Here is a 23,375-nt window from a genome sequence, read left to right as displayed (position 1 = left end):
ATTATTAACGTTTTCTAAAGTAATGTTTTAAAAACAAAATTTTTGGACGTGAAAATTGGGTCGTTACACCTTGCCTCCTAAGTAATCGATTTTGGGAAAGGGTTTTTGCCTAAAATTTCAACAATGGGCTAGGGTTTTAAGAACCCTAGCCTCCACCCCCTTGTTTTTTAAAATAAGAGTTGGGGTTTGCAAAACCTAGCCTTCTTCCCCAGGATTTCAAATTAGACAAGGGTTTTGAGAGTTTCCTTATTTAATAATTGTTAGTTTATTTGATTAAAAGGAATAATTACTAATTTGGAATCCTTAATTGATTTAATTGTGAATAATTAAATCATTTATTTTAAATTTAATTAATTGAATATTAATTTCAAATTTTATAATATAAACCCTACTATTTTGAAAAAAAAATTAAAATACACCTTATACTATATATAAAATTAAAAGTTAATTATTAGTATATGTATAAGACTAAGTCAGTCAAACCGCTAGTACACATCGTTCATGAAGCTAGTCTATAAGGATGGTATAAGGAAACTACCTATAAAATGGTTGTTAAATGAGTGTCCACTCGAAACCATCGCTTCCTTCATTAGTGGAGGGTCATTAGCCGAACGAGTTTGATAGGACAAATAATTCTCATTAATAAGTATAATGCGATTTAAAAGTAACTAAACTATTTTATTTAAATCTCAATCTTAGTTCCTTTAGGAAAAATGTGGTTTTATATGCTACTCCATGAAATTGCACACTATACTTTATAGCAGTTAGTGGAGAACGTGTGGTTAACCGACACAGTAATAATGACAATAAAGAGTAATAACGGGGATCTCGAAAATTATCGTTGATTAATGGAGCACGTGTGGTTAATCGACACATTAAAATGAGATGATAAATGATATCGAGAGTGCCAAGCTAATTTTAATGGTTATTGACATATTGTTTGTGATCTTCGGTATCCCATACACAAATGGAAGAGCATCATCTGAGATTAAAAATGTCATTGAATAGTTTCAATGAGTCTCAAAAGATCTAGGAATTTCACTTAACTTAATTTTCTTCAAATTTCGTTCTTCGATGGTGAAATTGGTAAATCCTCATTTACCTACTTTTATAAAATTTACAATTAGATTACGGTGTCCATTTTCTATGTTGTGAAAATTTTAGTTGTATCCTAGCCTTAATATTTCATTTTGGGTTATTATATTAAGGATTGTTCTTATCTAAATAAAACTACCTCTCTTTTATAGCTGTCTACTGTAAATGATGCTTCTGGTTCCTCTTTCTCCAACCATAACTTTTCCTTGTTGAACATCTGCTCCAAGGTGACATTGGATGACACCAATTACAATGACTGGATACACAACATAAATATGGCCCTTCGTTTCAAGGATAATGAATATGTCCTTGAGAAACCATTAGATGAGATTGATGAAGAGAAGGTCACTCCTAATGAAATGGTCACCTACAAGAAACACTAAAATGATGCAACAAAAGTTGCTTGCATCATGGTGACCATGATGACTCCTGAATTTTAGAGATACTATGAGGATTACTGGTCGTACGGGATGAAATAGGACCTTATGGAGAAATACCATAAGCGAACTCGTCAAGAAAAGTACGAGGTGGTAAATTCCCTCATAGCAAGCAAGATGAAAGGGGGAGAATCTGTTAGCAACCATGTGCAAAGAATGCAACGATATGTGGACAGGCTTGTCAAGCTAAATGTGAACTTTAATGTGGAGTTGGCTATCGACATAGTATTGAACTTCTTACCAAGTTGTTATGATCAACTCATTTTGACTTATCATTTGAAAAACAATGAGACCACTTTGTCTCAACTTCACAACCTCCTATGAACAGCTGAAGCGGGGATGAAGGGAAAAAAGTGTTGCCTCCACTCCTGCAAGTGCTCCCGTTCTGGCCATTGGTCAAGGGAGGGGAAAAGAGGAAAGGTTCTCCTAAGCAAAACTGTAAAAGAAAGTCTCAAGCTGGGTCATCAAGCAATGGACCTAAAGGAAAATCTAGTTCTGATGATCCCCCTGTCTCTGATCCCAAAGAGGCCACTTGCTTCCACTGCGACGACAAAGCGCATTGGAAACAAAGTTGCCCAAAATATCTGCAAGACATTAAAGATGGTGAAGTGAAGCCGACTTCTGCAGGCATATACACTATCTTATCTTATAACTCATCATCTTCTCGTTCTTGGGTCCTTGATACATGATGTGGTTTTCACATTTGTTTTGATTGCAGGGGCTAAGTAGAAGTAAGGACGTTGAGCATGGTAGAATAAATTTGATCATGGGGAATATGCGATATTCACTTGTAACCAAGATTGGAGTTTATAGTCTAGTGCTTAGTAATAGAATTAGTTTAAATTTAATAAATTGTTGCTACTCGTCAGAAATGACACGAAGCATTATTTTCTTTCATGCATTATTTAAACAAGGTTTTAGGTATTCTTTTAATGATGAGAATAGTTCTATTTCTGCTTATAAAAATGGTGTTTTTTATTTTTGAAGTTGTACATTTTGATGGTGTGTATGAAACTATAATGTGTGTAGACAATTTAGGCAACAATGTGTTTCAAATTGATTCGTAGTATAGATAAATCATGCTTGTGGCATTATCATCTTGGATACATTAATAAGAAGCGCATCACCCAACTCCAAAAGGATGGAGTGTTGGAATCTTTTGACCTAAGATTGGATGATGAATGTGAATCTTGTCTTTTCGGTAAGATGACAAAATCACATTTCACTGGTTCTTGTGAAAGAGGTGAAGGTTTTTTAGACCTCATACACACATGTGTGTGTGGGCCCTTCAGATCCACCACAAGGGATGCTAATCTGTTCTATGTGACTTTTACTGATGATTACATCATATATGGTTGTATATAATTAATCAAGCATAATTCAGAAACCTTTGAAAAGTTCAAAGAGTTTAAACATGAAGTCGAGAATCAATTAGGCAGAAAGATAAATATGCTTAGATCCGATAGAGCCTGTGAGTATCTTAGTATTGAGTTCCATGACTATCTCAAGGAATATGGAATAGTTTCACAATTGACACCTACTAGGACACCACAATTTAATGGTGTGGATGAGAGGCGCAATCGAACCTCATTAGTCATGGTTCGTTCCATGATGAGTCGATCTTCTCTTCCAATTACATTATGGGGATATGCGTTAAAGACTGCCGCCCACATTCTTAATATTTCCCCAACTAAGAAGGTTGCCAAAACACCTCACAATATGTGGACAGGGAAGGTTCCCTCATCAGCACATATCATGGTTTCGGGTTGTGAAGCTTTCATTAGATGAGAGACTCATGAAAAGCTTGAACCTCGAAGTGAGAGATGTATTTTCATCAGCTATCCATAGAAGTCCTTTGGATATTTGTTCTACAGACCTAGTGAGAACGTGGTCTTTGTAGCACAAAGGGGAGTCTTTCGAGAGAGAGAATTCATATGAAAAGAGGACAGTGGAAGTACAATTGATCTTGAAGAAATCCAAGATTCAAACGATGAAGGAACCTCTGAAGATGCTAGGGCTCAACTCGAGGAAAAAAATTCTAGTTTAACCAGTTGATGAGTCATTAGCTCTTAGGCGTTCCACTATATTTAGAATGAAATGGTTTCCATATAACTACATATGGTTACACGTTTATCAGTGACAGTACACTGGTAAATTTGGACGAAGTGGCTAACTACAAGGAAACAATTGTAGGCCCTAAGGCATCCAAATGGCAAGAGGCGATGGACAGCGAGATCAAGTCCATGTATGATAACCAAGTTTGGAATTTTTTTGATAATGTACCAGGCCGTAAGACATTTGGGTGCAAATGGATCTTTAAGAAGAAGACCGACATGGATGGAAAGGTACACAATTTCAAGGCTCGACTGGTTGCAAAGGGCTTTACTCAAACCCAAGGGGTTGATTATGATGAGACCTTCTCACCAATGACTAAGATCAAATCTATTAGGATAATACTTGTGATAGCTGCATTTCACGACTATGAAATTTGGAAAATGTATGTCAAAACCGCCTTCCTTAATGGGAAGTTGGCTGATGATGTTTACATGAATCAGCCAGAGGGTTTTGTAGATGCAAAGTATCCAAATAGAGTGTGTAAGCTTGAGAAATCAATCTATAGATTAAAACAAGCTTCTCGCAAATGAAATCTTTGTTTTGACGAGAAGGTCAAGGAATTTGGCTTCTCAAGAAGTGAATATGAGTCCCGTGTATATGACAAAGCTAGTGGGGGTATAGTAACCTTCCTGGTATTGTATATTGATGACATACTTCTTATAGGAAACGACATTCCTACTTTGCAAGAGGTTAAATCTTGTCTTGGAAAGTGTTTCACTATGAAGGATCTAGGAAAGGCTGCTTATATTCTAGGGATAATAATTTTGAGAGACAAGAGTAAAAGACTAAGTGGAATTAATTAGTCAAAATACATACTTGGAAAAGGTACTAAAACATTTTAGTATGGAAAATTCCAAGAAAGGAGAATTGCCTATAAAGAGTAATAACAAACTATGTATGACTCAGAGCCCGAGTACCGATGTTGAGATAGCATAAATGAGTAAAGTTCCATATGCTTTCGCCGTTGGATCTATCATGTATGTTATGACATGTACTTGCTCGATGTGGCCTTTGCTTTGAGCATGGTCAGTCGTTATCAGGGTAGTCCAGGTAGAACTCATTGGATAACAATTAAGAATATTCTCAAGTATATACGAAGGACTAAGGAATGGGTCCTACTACTTGGTGGCAGTGACACATTGAGAGTAACTGGGTATTGTGAAGCCAAATTTCAAACAGACAGAGACAACTTCCATTCTAAATCTAGCTAGGTGTTTACCATAAATGGTGGAGCGGTAACCTAGAAAATTTCCAAACACGAGATAGTGGCTGGTTCTACCTATGAATCAAAGTACATAACAGCAAACGAAGCATCAAAGGAGGAAATTTGGTTGAATAACTTCATCGGAGACCTTGAAGTTGTTCCATCCTATAAGGAGCTAATGGAAATTTTCTGTGATAATGAAGGAGCGGTTGCCTTGTGTAACGACCCAAAAATCCATACCAAAAATTTCATTTTTAATAAACAAACCACAAGTGTCAACCATTCATACAAAACATATCACATCAGAGTATCATGTCTAAACATTATTTTATTTTATCAGAGTAAACATCCCTAGCTGAATAAACAATCGTGTGTGACATGCGATCACCCTGAGCTCTTCCCTCCGCTACCGGAAGTACCTGAAACCAAAAATGCAAACCGTAAGCACGAATCTTAGTGAGTTCCCCAACCTACCGCATACCATGCATAATCACATACTGCAAGCACTGGGCCACGCCCGCTACTTCGGGCCTCACCGGTACATCGGGACCCACCCGTCCCCAAGCCCCGCCTGGCTTTGAGCCCCGCATGGTATACATATCTGTTTTGATTTAGGCCCCACCTGTTTCTGGGCTTCGCCTGCTAAACACATGCAAAAATATAACCATAACACATAACACATAAACTGAACATACCCATACTGCATTACTGTCCTAAGGCCACGCCTGCCTTGGGCCTCACCCCTGTCCTGCTACTAGTGAGTCATGGAACCCCGTCCAAGCTCCTGCTGTAAGTAAGATACGGGCCCCCGCCCACACTCACCTTCCTCTTATCTCGGGCCTCGCCCCTGCTCTACTACTAATGAGTTATGGAACCCCGTCCACACTCTGCTAAAAGTAGGGTACAGGACCTCGCCCACACCCGCCTCCCTACCTGGTACATACAAGTATCACACATACATCAAGTATAAAGTATCATGCAAACATTCCTTGAGCACCCACCCGACATCTGACCTTAATCCAGAATCACATACTAGCATACAGTGCCTAGGGCTAACCCCCGGGTCTTCCTACTCATAAACTACATGGGTTGTCATTGTGGCTGTAGACCCATTCACACAATGACAAGACTCACCTTGCACCGCTGAACCCTTGCTGATACACTTCTGGCTGCTATTTGGCAATCCCCGCACTGTTGCTCCTCTAGCTCCCTGAACTATCAATACCACAAAAATACTTAGCCTAATACAATAATCCTTCTTAGGGTAGAATGACCATTCTACCCCTCCTAGTCCAACTTGATACATATTCAAAGTCCAACACTAGGTAAACTTCCCAAGCCCACTAGTGACCCACTAATGGCCCAATTTGCTACATTGGGCCCAATCCCTTAATGGGCCTTACCTTAAGCCCAATTATATATTCCATGGCCCATATTAACCTCCTGTTAAGATACTTTTCCATCAAGTGCTTGATACTCCAATCTAGAGGCTACCAACTCAGATCCAGGTCCTTACTTATGTCTTAATTCATAAAGTCACTAACTTGGTGACTTGCAATCCACCAAATAAGCTCAAACTCAAAATGTGACAACATACTTTCATTCCAAGGGCTAGATCTCAAGAATGAGCACAAATAAGTCCTAAAGGTTGGAAATTTACTGTTTATAGGACTTATATGACACTAAAGGAGGCAACCCTGGACATAGAAACGTGCTTGAGTCTCAAAGATTCATTCTTGGGACCAAAAGAGTCCATAAACTTGTACTAAGAGAGATATAACAAATTAATCATCAATTTCAAAACTTTATACCTTAAAAAAGGTCCGAAATGAAGCAAATATCCCAGATATATATCTCCTCCTTCAGCTCACCACCTTCCTTGTTCTTCACTTGTTGAGAAAATGGCTTTACAACACTAGAATACTCTCCAAAGGCCTCCAAAGCTCAAAAAGCACTCAAAGGAGAGTTAGGGTTTCGTAGTAGCTCTTTAGGGTGGAATGGAGGCTGAAACTTGGGGTATAACATTCCTTATATAGTGGCATGCCCTAAAATTAGGGTTCCTAGACACTGAGCGTATGTTGGGCGTACGCCAAAAAGCTCCAGCGTCCACCACCTTTCATACGTTGGGCGTAACCCAACTTACGTTGGGCGTACCCACGCACCTCCTACTTTCCATGCATGTCCCTTCTTTGCCAACTTTTCCATTGAGGGGCCAAAAATGACAACAACTTCAAAATGTTATAGCTCCTTCATCCTAAGTCTGTTTCCGGCGAACTTTATATCCACGAAAAAGTGATGAGAACTACGCTTCTAGCAACACACCCCGACCCGAATCCTTCTCGAATAAAACTCAAAGTCCATAATGACCAAAACCCCCTAGCCTTGGCTTCTGAAATCCCTAAATGAATATTTTACAACAGGGCGTTACACCTTGATAAATAAACCAAGAGATCATGACAGATCAATACATATTGACAGGAAATACCACTTCATCAGACATAGAGTAGAAGAAGGTCATCTCGTAGCAAAGAGGGTATCATCAGAAGAAAATCCTGCATATCCCCTCACAAAGGGTCTGAGTAGGGTCAAACACATTCAACATGCTAAGGGCATTGATTCGAAAGATGATATTAGTTTTAGTAGTTAGATGGTTATTTTAAAACTTTTAACAAAGTAAATGTAATTGGCTTTTGGTGATTAAATAATAGAGAATTATTTATGAGTTTGTTTACTACCTTTTCTTAATTGTTTATTATTGTGTTTCATTTTTTCATGTTTTACTATCGAATAATTCAATTATTCAAAAGTCCATATTCGGTCATACTTTCAGAAGTAAGTAGTGAATTAAGACTATCATGAATTGAACTGTAGATTGTCTAATGAGATTTAGACATAGTAATGATTTTGCTGCAATATTCATGAGTACTTTGAAATGGAGATTTAAGTATTGGATTAACCCATGCTCATAGAATTACTTCATGAAATTTATCACGAGTAATTATGAGACAATAACATCCTATAATACTGAAAAAGAGATATATGAGTTGTGGTTTGCAAGTCAGTTGTGCATTGATGAAACGTAAACGCATCAGTAACTTGATGTTATAAAATGTATTGTTGTTCATGATCTGATAAGTGAATGATGCAAGATATAAGTCAAAGTTTATTCGTTCATTTGCCTTAATTGGAAAAACGATATCTTTGGGCCCGTCAATGATTTGGTATTAACTTATAGTACCGGGCCCGACCAGGACTAAATTGATGTGTTTGATTAGAAGTTATATGTCATCACAAATCAAAAATCGGGAGCCAAAGTACTGGACAATGAGATTGATTTTTTCCATGTCTCATGTCCGAATGATATCTTACAGAATGGAGGATTATGATCACTTATCTTAGGACACGTAACCGACTGGGTTAGAGTTCGACAACGGCTTTTGGAAGCTACAATTTGCTGATCAGTTTAGAAGTTATACTGGAAATTATAGTTATTAGACTTATCAAAGTGGGAGACTGCAGGATTAGGTGTCATAGCCCATAAGTATAATTGCTATAAACTTGAATTGGTAGTAGCATAGTCATTTTGGGTTGCCCTCAAACCTAGCAACTAGACAAGATGATTTTAAAAATAGAGAGAGGTTGATTTATTATTTGAGCTAAAATTGAAATATTTGATTTATTAATATATTAGAAATCATATTATTTAATTAATAATTAATCGGAAATTAATTTTGGGATTAATTGAATTAATTAAAAATGCAGGGTCTATTTGGTTATTTATTGAAAGTTGAGGAAAGAAGCCCAAGGACCTCAATGGATGAGGTGGACGAAAATCACTTGGGCAAGCCCAAGGAGTTTTTTTTTCCAAGTCCCTTTAATGAGGGGAATGGGCTACTTGGTCACCAAGCAAAGGGATTTAGGGTTTCCTCCTTAAACCCTAGCTTTGGCACCAAGCTACCTTAGCTATATAAAGGGCCATCACCATTCATAATTTTGTGACTCCTCCTCATTATAAGCCTTATACAAAGTTCTTCTTCCTTCTCCTCTCATCCTCTTGCTTGTGTTGGGTGTGATTCCATTAGAGACAAGACAATTATGGTGCTTGCTTCCAAAGGATCAACTAGAAGGTTTCTTTGTTATTTTCTTCAATAACAATCAAGGTATATAATCCTTAACCCTATTGTGGTATTTTCGAAAATAGCCTAGTGTTCTTAGGGTTTCCTTTTGATGCTCATAGTCATAGATTGAATAGAGAAAACATAGTTTTTTATTAGGGTTGCATGCACACTTAAGAGTATAAGTTTATTTGTGATTCATAAAAACCATCATATATCTTGACTCTTAATTTTGGAAATTTTAAGTCAAATATTTACATTTTAGATTTAGGAGCAACAAGTCATGTATATTATGACCAATAATTGTTTTTGAATATAAAGAAAGTTTAAAATACAAGAATAAGGTTTCCAAATCAATTAGTGTTTCCTATTGATAAAGTTGGGGATATCAGATTAAATGATGATCTAATTCTCAAAGAAGTGTTATTTGTCTCACAATCTGAATTGAATATGGTATTTGTTACATCCTTAATAGCGCATGATCAAGATCTAATGGTAAAATTTTAATTTAATCATGCTTTGATTGAACATATTTCAACAGAGAAAGTGATTAGCAAGGGTAATGTTACAAATGGCCTTTACTTGTTACATAATTCATAGATAAGAACTTAAATGGGAACAGAAGTTAAAGTCAATGTTGTTTCAATTCAAAGGTAGCATCAAATATTGGGGCATCCTTCTAAAGACAAAGTCAAATTTCTTGATAGTATTGTGGGTTGTAATAATAAAAGCAATACTTGTTTCCTCGATCTGTTTGTCCAATAGCTAAACATAAATAGTTACCTTTTGTATCTACTAATAATGTTTCATATAAACCATTTGATTTGATTCACTTTGATATTTGGGGTCCATATCACATAAATTCCCATCAGGGTATAGGTTCTTTATATCATTATTGATGACTGTACAAGGTACACATGGATTTATTTGATTAGAAATGAATCTAAGGCACAAGTTCTTATTCCCTAACATTTCAAAATGGTAACTAGACAGTTTGATGCAAAAATTAAGATATTCAGATCAGACAATGCAAAAGAACTACAATTCATTGATTTTTTTTCAAAAGGGAAGGAACTCTACATCAGTTTTCTTGTGTAGAAAGAACACAACAAAATTTTTGTAGTTGAAAGAATGCATCAACATTTTTTTAATATTGTTATAGATTTGATCTTTCAAGCCTCTTTACCTTTAATATATCAAGCAAAATGTGTCCTAACTGCAAATTTTCTTATGAATGGAGCTCCATCAAAAGTTATTGGTAACATTTCACCTTATATGAAGTAGCTTATGTTATTTTGTTTTTACTAACTATTGTATGTCAGAATGCACAAATCTGGAACAATGGATGGAATTAATCAATGGACATGATTTGAGGGTGTATGATATTACAATGGGATAACATGTACCAGATAATCACACAAATTTTAGCAAAAGGGTATTTTGGACAATTAACTACATTTATAAAAGGAAGTTTTTGGATTTTTAGGGATGATTAATTCTCCTAATTTTAAAAATCTGAATTTTTTAATTAATTCAATTTTAATTCTAACGTAATTTTTATACATAATTGATTTTATTCTGTCAAAATTTTTTTTTGTTAGAATGCTGCTCTTTCAGAATTTTATTCGATTAGAATATTAGTGAAGAATAACAACATTTTTGAATCCGGGGTTGAAAAATAACAACATTCTAATATATTTTTATACATCCGAACTTAAATATAAATTCATACATATTCTTACAGATTAAAAGCATTATACATTTTAATATAATTATACATATTCTAAAAGAATATCAACAAAAATGAATAAAATTCTTAAAAATTATCAACATTCTAGAATTGTGAATCTGATCAAACATTATTCATTCTTCAAGTTATTCCTATTAGGTCTTCAACGCAATGATAACAACTAATGCAACCTCATTCATCTTTTCATTAGGGTTTTTCAAATCAATCAGTCCAAACATGAGTGTGTTCGACATAAACAAGAGCAATGATGACGGATATGGGAAGAAACATTTGGTTATACCATTTAGTTGCCATGGATAAAATGACAATAATACCCCTAGCATGCTAAACACGTAATGGTACTGAATGTTGTACAAAAACAAAGATGGAGGATTGTTCAATTGAAAAATAAAAGTTAGAGACTAAATTTATTTTGCCCAAAACATCCATCCATACGCTTTCATTTCAAAATCAGGTGCTAAAAATCAAAATGTACTTTGTCACAGTAATTTCTTTTAGATATAAAAAAAACGTGGTTTTATAAATTCAACATATATATATATATATATATATATATATATATATATATATATATATATATATATATATATATATATATATATATATATATATATAAAACGGAGATCTTCTGATCATAAGCTCATTTATTCAACGAAAGTATTGAGCCAACAAAATCGACCAACAGCATACCCAGGATCTGCATACTTCCTTCAGCTTTAAGAACCGGAAACATGATTCCAACCGCATCCTGAATTCGAATTTCGAAATCAAATATCGAAAGCAAAACATGACTCCTTATAAGAGAATTAGAAAATCATAGGCAAAAGGACTCACGGCGATCAGCTCGGCTGCGAGCCATAGCCGTCTCGGTGAAGGGAAGGGGGTAAGCAACCGCCCAACACCGTAGACCCCCACCGCTGCGACTTGAAGAAAGAGAACCAGCGGGCGTGGGTCAAGTACTGCCAATATAGACATCACTCCATCCGCAAATATGCCTCAGAGGCTCAGGTAATCGAAACAAATGCTACGTATTTCGCTCTTAAATGCCTTGTACGCCACAGTCGCGAATGTGTTTATCGTAAATGACACCGGCTGCATGCAGATACTAACCATCAAATCATACTCTGTTATATATTCGCCTAAAAAGTCTACATTTGATCACTTTTGAAAGGATGATCAGTATAGTCTGGCTAATTAATCAACTTGCCTTTCTGAGAGTGTAGAAACAGTTGAGTTGTTTACACGAATCGTTTAGATCATCTATTGGCCTAAGAAGATCACGAAGTAAAACTACATCCAATAGAGCCACCGACATTCCTCCTCCAGTTATTAGGTGTCGCATATTCAACGCATCACCGACTATAATCACTCCCGGAGTAGTCTTTGGTTCAGCTGGCATGCTTCAGTTGGGCATTGATTTTATGTTTCCTCTATCAACTGCTGCTATGAAGGCATCATATAGCTCATGTGGTATCTGTAAGACTTACCATACAGTATTTTAGATCGAATTAATCATGACTATACTCGGAAAAAAAAAACACAAGAAAACGGCGAGATCAAATTGTTGGACTTTAATCCAAACTTGCTACAGAAGACTTGGTCATTTATTTTTCCTAGTCCGTTGGTTTTATTTGATTTAGTCATCAGTATTTTTAGGAGTCAATAAGTAACCTGTTGGTTATTGAAATAGTGGTAGTTGTGGTCCTAGTTTATTGGAAGTCTTTTATTATATAAAGAGTTGTATGTTGCAGTCTTTTTATCAGTTGAATACAACAAAAAATTGCCGCAAAATACTCTTGCAATTAATCCCTTGTTCTACTCTGTTCTTCCTTTCTTTTTACAGCAATCACAGCACCTGTTTTGCTTACACGTGGTATCAGATCATACTAGGTTGCTCTTCAGTTTGAAGCTAGTATATGCCAAAATACATGCCTCGTAATACCCCTATGGATGGAAAGAAGCAAGATGGTCAGATTACTCTTCATTACCCGATGTTAGCCAAGAACAACTACACTACATGGGCCATAAAAATGAAGATCTTCATGCAAGCCCAAGGAGTTTGGGATGCGGTAGAGCCCTTAGATCCGAAAGCAACTTTGGAAGAGAGGAAGGATAAGATGGCAATGGCTGCCATTTATCAAGGTATCCCGGAAGAGATGTTGTTATCATTGGCGGAAACGAAATCGACAAAGGAGGCATGGTAGACATTGAGAACAATGTACTTGGGTGCTGATCGTGTGAAGAATGCTAAGATTCAGACATTGAAGGCAGAATTTGAGTGTCTAATGATGAAGGAGACAGAGTGTATTGATGATTTTGCAATGAAGTTGAACAACATTGTAAACAACATCAAAGCCTTGGGAGAAACAATAGAAGAGTCATATGTGGTTAAGAAATTCCTAAGAGCAGTCCCTACGAAGTTCTTACACATATCTTCTACTATTGAGCAATTTGGTGATCTCGACACGATGTTGGTCGAAAAGGTGGTAGGAAGACTTAAAGCTCGTGAGGAGCGTGTTCGTGGGCAAGTTGATAACGTCTCTACCCAGCTACTCCTGACTCAAGAGGAATGGAAATCAAGAAGTAAGAAAAAGGAAGAAGGAGAGTCGTATTCTAGTGGTAAATCCTACCATCAACAACAAAATAGGAACTTTAACAGAGGACGAGGTAGGGGCCGAGGAAGAACAAGTAGCGGAAGAGGTGGCCGACATAACGGTTCACATCAGCAAAATCGTGAACATAACAGCTCACATCAACAAAATCGTGAACAAGGACGAGGTGTTGGTGGGAGTCATGACCATAGCACACTAAGATGCTACAACTGTGATGATATCAGACATTTCGCATCACAGTGTCGTAAGCCTCGGCGTAAGAGAAATCTACAGGGAGCACTCTTGGCACATACTCATGAAGATGAACCCGCTCTTCTCATGGCAGCATGCATGGAAGAGGTTTCTGATGTAGTGTTGCTACATGAAAAGTATGTGAACCCAAAGCTTCGGCCACAAGAAGATAAGTCTGTCAAATCCAATTTGTGGTGCTTGGATAATGGCGCTAGCAATCACATGATGGGTCAGAGATCAAAGTTTAGAGATTTGGATACAAGCATCAAGGGTCGAGTGAAGTTTGGTGATGATTTTGTGGTTTGTATCGAGGGCAAGGGTTCAATTCTATTCCAGTGTAAAAATGGCGAACAAAGGCTGTTGCGAGATGTGTATTTCATACCAAACTTATGCAATAACATCATAAGTTTGGGTCAAATTTCAGAAGGCGGTAATAAGGTTTTCATGGATGGGGAAATATTATGGGTATTTGACAGGCATTGGAAGCTTCTTATAAAGACACATCAATCCCCAAACAGGTTATACAAAGTAACCCTTGAAGAATGTGAAAATGTGTGTTTAATGGCAAAGTTGGATGAAGTTGCATGGTTATGGCATGCCCGTCTAGGTCACGTGAATTTTGGTGCTCTGGAGTCTATGGCTACAAAAGGTCTTGTGGATGGTCTTCCCAAAATACATCATCCAAATCAACTTTGTGATGGATGCTTGGTAGGGAAACAGACTCGGAACCCTTTCCTGTCTCAATCCCAGAATAGGTCCACAGTCTCCCTTCAATTAGTTTATGCTGACCTTTGTGGACCAATTTTACCACCAACAAAAAGTGGAAACAAGTATTTTTTTTATTACTTGTTGATGATTACAGCCGTCCTATGTGGGTTTACATGTTGAAGAACAAAGATGAAGCATTTGGTGCATTTAAAAAATATCAAGTAGCAGTTGAAAACCAAACCAATCAAAGGATCAAAACACTACGAACCGATCGAGGCAGAGAGTTCATTTCACATGAGTTTACAAATTACTGTGAACAAGTCGGAATTGTAAAGCAAACTACTACACCGTACAGCCCGCAACAAAACGGTGTTGCCGAGTGATGAAACCGAACCATTGTTGAAATGGCCAGGAGTATGTTGAAGAGTAAGGTTCTACCGGTGAGTTTATGGGGTGAAGCTGTGAGGCATGTTGTGTACATCTTGAACCGACTTCCGACTAAAGCATTGACTGATTGTACCCCATATGAAGCATGGTCAGGTATGAAGCCAAATGTTAGTCACATAAAGATTTTTGGTTGTGTAGGTCATATGAAAGTCCCAAAGCCATACTTAAGAAAGCTTGATGATCGTAGTCAAATGGTGATTCATTTGGGCATAGAACCTGGTACCAAAGCATACCAGTTATATGATCCCAAAACTGAGAAGTTGTATATCAGTAGGGACGTGAAATTTGAAGAGGAAAGAAGTTGGTCTTGGTCACAATAAGAAGAAAAACATTCTAATCAATTTGCATCGTTCACAGTGCATAGCACTGATTATTGCAGTCCTAATCTTGAGACACAATCAGAAATGGAACCATCTGGTACTGTTACACCCTTGAGCACTTCTTTACAGGAGAATTTACATGCACACGACATGCCTTCAACTCATTCAAGTGAAGGAAGCAACTCCCTTACACCCAATTTTGGTGACTCCCCAACTAGCGACTCAAGTGAATGTGGGCCAGGATGGTACAGATCACTTGCTGATGTCTATGCTCGGGTCGAGAGAGTGGATCTTGATGATGATCAGTTGTACTTCATAGAGGAAGACGAACCCACAACATATTCACATGCTGTGAAACATGCTGAATGGCAGGCTGCAATGAAGAACGAGTGGGAAGCAATTGAAAAAAAAACCGTACTTGGGAACTCACCGACCTACCGACCGGTCACAATCCGATTGGATTGAAGTGGGTATTTAAGATAAAAAGGGACTCTGAGGGTAATGTGATCAAGCATAAAGCCCAACTTGTCGCAAAAGGATATGTTCAAAAACACGGTGTCGATTTTGAAGAAGTGTTCGCACCCGTTGCTCGCATGGAAACAATCAGGTTATTGCTTGCACTTGCAGCATCGAGAGGGTGGGAGGTTCATCACCTTGATGTGAAATCAGCCTTCCTTAATGGGGAGCTCTAGGAAGAAGTTTATGTAACCCAACCTGAAGGGTTTGTGAAGGAAAATCAAACTTCAAAGGTGTACAGGTTATTCAAGGCGTTGTATGGCCTTCGCCAAGCCCCAAGAGCTTGGAACACTTGATTAGACAAGAGCTTAAAAACTCTTGGTTTTAGTCGTTGCCCAGTGGAGCATGCGGTGTACTCCAAACATATTGGTGATGAAGTCTTGATTATCGGCATTTATGTCGATGACATGATAATAACAGGTACCGATGCTGGTGCAATTGGAAAGCTTAAAAATAGATGCAAAGTCAATTTGAAATGAGTGATCTGGGGCCTCTTTCATACTACCTGGGTATTGAAGTAAAACAGGAGAACGGATGCATTTCATTGAGCCAATCCACTTATGCAAAGAAACTAATAGAGAAGGCTGGAATGGCATATTGTAATCCCACCAAAATACCGATGGAACAGAAGCTGCAGCTTAGCAAACATGGTGAGGGAAAACCCGTAAACCCAACCGTGTTTAAAAGTATTGTTGGCAGTTTATGGTATCTCCTTCACACCCGACCCGATCTCGCATATGTTGTTGGGATTGTGAGCAGGTACATGGAGCAACCCACAACCCAACAATATCAGGCCGTGAAGCATATTCTGCGATATGTGAAGGGATCTATTCATTGTGGTCTCAGATATTCACAACAAGAAGGTGTGGCATTGACAGGATTTACCGATAGTAGTTTGCAAGGAGACATCGATGATCGAAAGAGTACAAGTGGAATGGCATTCTACCTCAACAACAATCTGATTTCATGGTGCTCACAAAAGCAGAAAAGTGTTGCACTCTCGTCATGCGAATCAGAGTTCATCGCAGCTACAGCTACAACATGTCAAAGTGTTTGGTTACGGGCACTACTCAGTCATCTAACCAAACGTCAAGTTGACCCGGTTGTTCTTTATGTAGACAACAAATTTGCGATTTCATTGATGAAAAACCCCGTTTTTCATGGGAGAAGCAAGCACATTGAAGCTCGGTTCCATTTCATACGTGAATGTGTGGAGGAAGGAAAGATCATCGTGAAGTATGTCAGGTCTGAAGAACAACGTGCAGATGTCTTAACAAAAGCAATGGCAAGGGTCAAATTCAATGAAATGAAGGAACTTTTGGGAGTCAAAGATGTTGGAAATGCAATTTCGGATTAAGGGGGAGCATGTTGGACTTTAATCCAAACTTGTAACAGAAGACTTGGTCATTTATTTTTCCTAGTCTGTTGGTTTTGTTTGATTTAGTCATCAGTATTTTTTGGAGTCAATAAGTAACCCGTTGGTTATTGAAATAGTGGTAGTCGTGGTCCTAGTTTATTGGAAGTCTTTTATTATTTAAAGAGTTGTATGTTGCAGTCTTTTTATCAGTTGAATACAGCAGAAAATTACCCCAAAATACCCTTGCAATTAATCCCTTGTTCTACTCTGTTCTTCCTTTCTTTTCACAACAATTACAGCACCTGTTTTGCTTACACAAATACCTATGGAGCCACTTCGGTCTTCAAGTACTTGGCCATTTCACCATTCGAAGTGGAAGGAACTTTTTCTTTAGGGATATCGACCATACAACGAATCTCTGTGTTACTAATCGGATAAAACAAAATGATTGAAGGATCTGCGAGGGTGACGTGTGCATGGTTTGCATATGGAAGATTTGTGTTTTCCAAAACTAGAGCGACGAAAGAAGAAGACGTTTTTATCTGTTATATGAAACCATAATCGGGAGGCTTAAACTTTTTGAAAGATCCATATTAAGGCATTAATGGGAAATAATTATATGGATTGAATACCTTAGGGTAGCAGAGATCATGTCTCAGATTCGAAAAACAACCATCGCAAACAATGGTGAGAGGTGCGTATGCAGTGGTTGCATGGGCATCTTTAGTTCTGTAATGAACTCCATGCACCATTCCTTCTCACTTAAGTAACGAAGTTACAGTCCCTTGCTCTAATTTTACATTGCCCAAAAAAGGTAGAATCTAAAAACAAAAGTAATGGTAATTTACGCATAAAAATTCAGAGTGGAAAATGGATAGATTGCGTTGAATCAGGTATCTACTTGTCGAAATGGGTTAAGGTCGAATGTTGGTTTCAAAACCGATTATGTAATATTCCATGGGTCCCAAAATTATTGTTTGTAGACGAATTATTAATTATCATTAATTCTATTAAATAAAATGACAATAATATCTTTTTGTTGAATTTAATTCCGTAATTTTGTTGCATTTAATGTTATGTATGGTAGATGAGATGTATTTTGGTAAAAAAAATATTTATTTTTAAAAATATGCTATTATTTTGAAACAAACAAAAAAAAATTAACTATTTATCCGAGACGAAAAAAGTATTCAAATTAGAAAATTAGGTATAATAAAAATAAATGATCTTTAGATTACTACGTATATCATTTGATCACTAATATTTTTTAATTAGTTAAAAAGAAAATTAATGTCTCACCATCTAAAGTATTACTACGTAGATCATTTGATCACTAATATTTTTTTTATGCATTCTAAGTATTAAAATGTTAGAATCTATATACCAACCCAAAACCATTTGTTTTGTTATCATATCAAACATAACCATTTGTTTTGTTAGCATATCAAACATGGCAACCTAAAAAAACTTATAGAATAAACTAGTTCATAAAACTAAAATATGTGATGTCACCGCACCATGTGGTGAGCTGAGCTAGATATGGTTAAGTATAATGAAGATTGCCCTCCTTATTTTCACCGTAACATCAAACCTTATTATATACTTATTATAAATATCAATTAAACTTATAAATTTTACCAAACTCAATCTCCTATGCCTTATCTCTTTACTTCTTTTAATTAAATTTCTACACTCAATGGCTTCAACCAATTCCCGAAACAACACCACCATAACGTATGATGGAAACGAATTGTGTTACTACTTACTAGTTCCACCTCAACAACTAAACACATTTTCTTTTTGAGTCCTCACCATAACCATACTACCCAGAATTTAAGAGCCCTATTTTTTTCACTCGTCCAATTTTAGTTCGTCGGATGCACTGCACTCGTTTTATCTTACGCAAGGATCATAAAATGCATTTTCTATTTTCCAAACCTATCACACGTCCACTCCTAAAACCCGATTCCGACCCCAACCTAAAGCATCATGGTCGAAAAGAAAAACCAAGAAAGCCACTCACCTTAACAATTGACAACAGTCAAAGAATTAAATATCATTAACATGTTCGTGGGCCGACATTTCAGAGGATGTGGTTGCTGATAAGGTGCAATCGCTGAAACGTATTTGGAACACAACAAAATTGGGCAAAATGCACAAAAGTGTATAACAACTTATGCAATCAAAACCACTTGGGTTGTGGTGGCTTGGTAAGGCATGTGGAAGATATGGTGGATAACCTGTTGATCCATGTTCAAATCCTGGCACCACTCAGCCCTTGTGGCCATGAAGGTTCGCCTGCAGTGACTCCAGAGCATGAAACAAAGCTTTATGTTTGCAGTGGGGGATTAGTCGGTGCGCGAAAGCTGACCCGGAAACCCTCGTTAGGGAAGATCCCTTTCCAAAAAAAACTTATGCAATCAATGTCAAAATAGTCAAAGCCGTGAATATTTTATGGCAAAATGCCCAAAAGTGTGTATTGTGCTACCATTGATCGTGTAAGTGGTGTTTCGAAACGTGCAAACCAACACAATCATATGACATACTAAAAGTAAGATGTTCCACAACTTATAGTCTAAACTAGTTATGATGTGACAAAAATATTATATATTTTTTTAGATAAAGATATAACATGTTGAAATGGATTTTCATGTATATGCAGATTTTTAGGTACCCTATGTAAGCAAAATGAATCATACTTTGAAAGAGATGAAGCTTTGTTCCTCATCTTTTGAATAAAACGCCCATTGTAAAAACTTTTTCCAAATACATTAGATGGGAATTTTCCCAAAGAGTAATTGAGCCTCGTGCTTTTACCATTCATATAAATGACATAACCCGACACTTGTTGAGCCTCAATTCCTTCAACACAATCTGTAACAATTAACGACAATACGTTAAACTAGTTCTGCGTAAACATAAAAGGGTTAATCTAAAAAAACATAAAAGGGTTAATAAATAAATAAAAACCTTATATTCTGTATTTTTACTTAAATTTATTTTTTACTTAAAAAAAACATTTTATTTTTTCATATTTTTCAAAAAAAAACCTTAACCTTTCTTTTTTTCTCGAAATAACTCTCACATTTTACAATTTTCCAGTCAATTTTTTTGAAGTTTAATCTGGAAAAAATACGAAATATAAGATATTTTTTAAGATTAATTCAAATATAAATTATTAATGACATCTAATCTACGAAAAGGGAATTTGTAACTTACCTCTGAGATCTAACTCGGTCAAATTTTATAAACCCCTGGATGTAGAATTTCGCCTACAATACGATTTTGCTTGGTCAAGTACTTTTCAAGGACATGCACTCGCCGCCCATCCTGTGTAGTTATATCGTTGCAAATTGTAAGCTTGATTTGTTTTCTACACTTATGAATTCTAATATATAATCGGATAAACTGATACATGCGAGTCTACCATCAAATATACGGTCTGAGTATTTAAATATCCTCAAATACCTTGGACAAACCAAAAAAATAAATCCTTATTACTATTATAAGTTATTATTTTTAAATAAATATTTATACAAATATCATATAATTAAAAAAATTGGGCCTAAAAAAATTAGAGCCTTTACAACTCCTTACTTTACCTCTTCCATAACCAAATACATTCAAATCAAAGTATTCTCTCCCTTAATGAATATACAAGTGTATATCAACAAAACATTTTACCGTTTATAAAATAAAAGAATTAAAAAACTTAGACAAAACTATAAAAATGGTTCTTATGGTATGTATTTTTCTAAGGTTTAATCCAAATCTTGATTTTTTTACTTGATTTCCTTTTAGCTTTGGTCTCTCAAAACTAAAATGAATAAATTATCCTTATTATATTTATTTTCTATTTTTTTCAAAAAATATTTATATTTATTTAAAAAAATAAGGACCCACATACCCCTGGTCGTTTTCTTCCTCAAGAATACCCACAACTCCATTGCCACCGAATGTAATCTCAGCCTCCGCCACCATCGGCGGCAAAGCTCATCCGCCACTGTCTGCCGTAGCAAAAGCCTAAACTTTCTAACATCAGGAACCTACACAAGCTTCTCATAACTAAACTTCTGTTGAACATATACTACAACAACAAGAAAAGTTATAGTTACAGGAATCCCAATATCCCCAATCTTTAGATAAAAATCAAGATGCAAGTTCACAAACTCATGATCCTCAAAAAATATGGGTTCGAGATTGGAGTTTGAATGCAATCATAAACATGAAGAATAAGTCGAATCATGGTTAACCCCATAAAAACTCAGAGCTTTCGAAACCCAAAACTTGAAAAAACCCTTCCTCATCGCCTTCACCGCCATCTCTCCTCTCCTCCCCTTCCCCATTAACTTCACCACTCCTTCCATTGTTTCAACCACTTTCTTAATCAAACATTCTCTGTCTTTTGTAGGTTTTAATCTTTATATATGTTTTAATCTTAGATTAGTATTTTCTTTTATTTTATGAGTCAAATAACTAGGTTGAATGGGTCATTGGACCGGGTATTCTGGAAGTAATTTAGATGGTTAGGATGTGGCTTGAAAACAGGAAAGTGGACTTAGTATTGTTTGGAGTCGTTAGGTTTTTGTAGGCTATAAAAGCCATCTATTTTCAGAATAAAGTTGCAGCCGTTTTTGAGTCACGATCACTTCTTTCTTCCTCTACATATTTCTCACGTGGTATAACTGAGTAATACATATTTTTGTTGCTGCAGCAAAGTGTGTATACAGGGCCTGATTTCCAACACCTTTTCCCCCGACTGGAAAAAGCCAAAATCACAAGAAAAAAACCAACATCAAAACAGAGAGAAGGGAGAAGGGAGATGTAGTGGTCGAGCTGAACGCTGATAGGGCTATAGTTGGGTGATGGCTAAAGTTAAACTAAACAACACTGATTTAGGCTTTTCTCCTTGAGTTTCTGGATGAACCCGATTTGGGGTTTTTTACCCAACTCAAAACAAAGAGAAAGAAGAAGTGAGATGTGGTGGTGGCCGACAATCTCTTAACAGCAGGTATAAATGGTGGTGGATAAACTTCCAATTGCAGTTTTCGATTGCATTCCTGGAACCCAATTTTCCTTAAACAACAAAGAATCAAGTAGCAGAGAGAAAAAAAACGGTCGTTCAATAATTTGGTGAAGAAGAGGGTTGTCGCATGATATTTTTGTGATGAACAGGACGTGTAGATGGTGGCTTTAAAGCTGATGATCAGTGGTGTTGGTTTTATGTAGATGGAGATGGGTTTGTTATACATATCCTCTTCAATGTATGTGTAAGTTTAAGTTGAGAGAGAGAGAGTATTTTTAATTAGAAAAAATTAAATTAAATCGAAAAAATATTAAAAAAAACCAATTAGAAATGCATTTTAGTTATTTTAATTTTCGAGGACCAAAATCAAAAACAAACTGTATCAAAAGAACTACAAAAAAAAAAAAAAAAAAAAAAAAAAAAAAAAAAAAAAAATCAACGTTTCGACTAAACCTAAAAAAAACATATCACAGGGACCATCTTTGCAATTTTGTCAAATATTTATTATATTCTTGAATGGTTAGTTGGTAATATCAACAAAACAATAAGAGAATAAAGTGTACTTTAGCAAGAGCAGCTCTCACGACACCAGCACCAACAATGATGACATCGGTGCTTCTACCGGTCTCCGACAGCTCAATTAAACCATCAACACTGGAGACTTTATCATGAGAGTTTTGGCAGATCACCTTCAACTTCTGACGAGATTTTACCATTGTCAATCCGAGTTTCGTGAACGGCAAAGGTAAAGATAAAGAAGAAGAATTCCAAAATATGCTTATGGAGCTCGTCTTCAAGGATTTCGACATTTCGGGATTGCTATTTAAGTAGCACTTTTCCATTTTACTAAATCTTCTAAATGAAACTTTACTTGGCAAAAACGTGTTAAAACTCTTCTTCCTCACAAAAGACTCAAAGCATTTGGTGCTAGAATGACATTCTAATCACTAAATGCAATAATAATAAGTCATATCATATGGTTGGAAATGCGTTTGCCTCGCAACATTTTCCAATGGGAAACTAAGATCACAATTTGTACACGGTTATATATATATATATATATATATATATATATATATATATATATATATATATATATATATATATATATATATATATATATATATATAATCTTAGGTTATTTTGTTTTTATTAACTATTATGTGTCAGAATGCACAGATCTGGATCAACGGATAAAATTAATCAATAAACATGATTTAAAGGCGTATGATATTACAATGAGATAACATGTATCATATAATCACATAGATTTTAGTAAAATGATATTTTGGACAATTAACTACATTTATAAAAGGAAATTTTCGGATTTTTAGGAATAATTATTCTCTTAATTTTAAAAATCTGAATTTTTTTAATTAATTTAATTTTAATTCTAACGTATTTTGAACACATAACCGAATTTATTCTGTCAAAATATTTTT

General features: G+C 36.1%; 1 pseudogene; it reads right to left on the bottom strand.

Moving 5' to 3' along the window:
• Positions 1-11,356: 11,356 nt before the first annotated feature.
• Positions 11,357-22,775, bottom strand: LOC145046542 (squalene monooxygenase SE1-like; annotated as a pseudogene).
• Positions 22,776-23,375: the final 600 nt, after the last annotated feature.

This window comes from Lactuca saligna, chromosome 5, assembly GCF_052625555.1.
Source record: "Lactuca saligna cultivar CGN05327 chromosome 5, ASM5262555v1, whole genome shotgun sequence".
In the NCBI taxonomy this organism is placed as follows: Eukaryota; Viridiplantae; Streptophyta; class Magnoliopsida; order Asterales; family Asteraceae; genus Lactuca; species Lactuca saligna.
Note: the sequence above shows the minus strand (reverse complement) of the source record. Positions and strands in the feature narration are given on the sequence as shown.